At 30.1% G+C, this 743-nt stretch overlaps 1 protein-coding gene across 2 annotated transcripts in view; it reads right to left on the bottom strand.

The window, feature by feature from the left end:
• The window catches only part of LOC106870625 (uncharacterized), a 166,583-nt gene that overhangs the window by 140,612 nt on the left and 25,228 nt on the right, over positions 1–743 (bottom strand). The gene's annotated exons all lie outside the window — the stretch shown is intronic.

The raw sequence follows: 743 nt of genomic DNA, 5'->3' as shown, positions 1-743 counted from the left end.
ATATATATATATATATATAATTATTAACACACACACACACACAAATTATAACTGAAAGTGCTTAGAGCGTCTGCACTTCGTTACCCGTGTTGGGATTTGAAGTCGTGTCATATGCATTTATTTCTAATATGAAAGTGTGTAGCCTAACGTGTGGAGACTTGTTAATACGTGACCAATTTATTCATTCCGTAGTGGCATAATATATAGATGGATTATGTCTTTTGATTTCATGCCATATTTATGATAGCTTAACACGCTTGCTTTTATACGTTTCTTTCAACATGATGTCAATTTTAAGGTATATTCACAACGGAAGAGATAACAAAGAACTCATATTTTTTGGCGACTAGCTGTATGTAGCTCTTTCCAAGGCTTGTCCAGTTGTTGACTTAAAACCAAAAACGTAATTCAATAGCTCTCTAGGTAGGAGAGTTTGATTGATGGCAAGTGTATTATAACAAAGAATATATATTTCAAAAATGTTCTCTTCTAAAAAAAAAATTACTTTACTGTCTATGTTGACTTCACACCTTCAAAAGAATTCATATCTCGAATGGATAAGTAAATAAATTCATGGTTCTTTACAAACTTTCAGCAGTCTTTCAAAATGGTCGTAATATTTCGACGGGTACTTTTACTGTACATTATTATTCCCCATCTTATATGTTTTATATGGAATGTTCTTATGCAACTTTTAATTTATAGATGAATTATGTATGTAAATATATATATATATATATATA

The sequence above is a fragment of the Octopus bimaculoides genome, chromosome 2 (genome assembly GCF_001194135.2).
Source record: "Octopus bimaculoides isolate UCB-OBI-ISO-001 chromosome 2, ASM119413v2, whole genome shotgun sequence".
NCBI lineage: Eukaryota > Metazoa > Mollusca > Cephalopoda > Octopoda > Octopodidae > Octopus > Octopus bimaculoides.
This window is presented reverse-complemented; position numbering and strand designations above follow the sequence as displayed.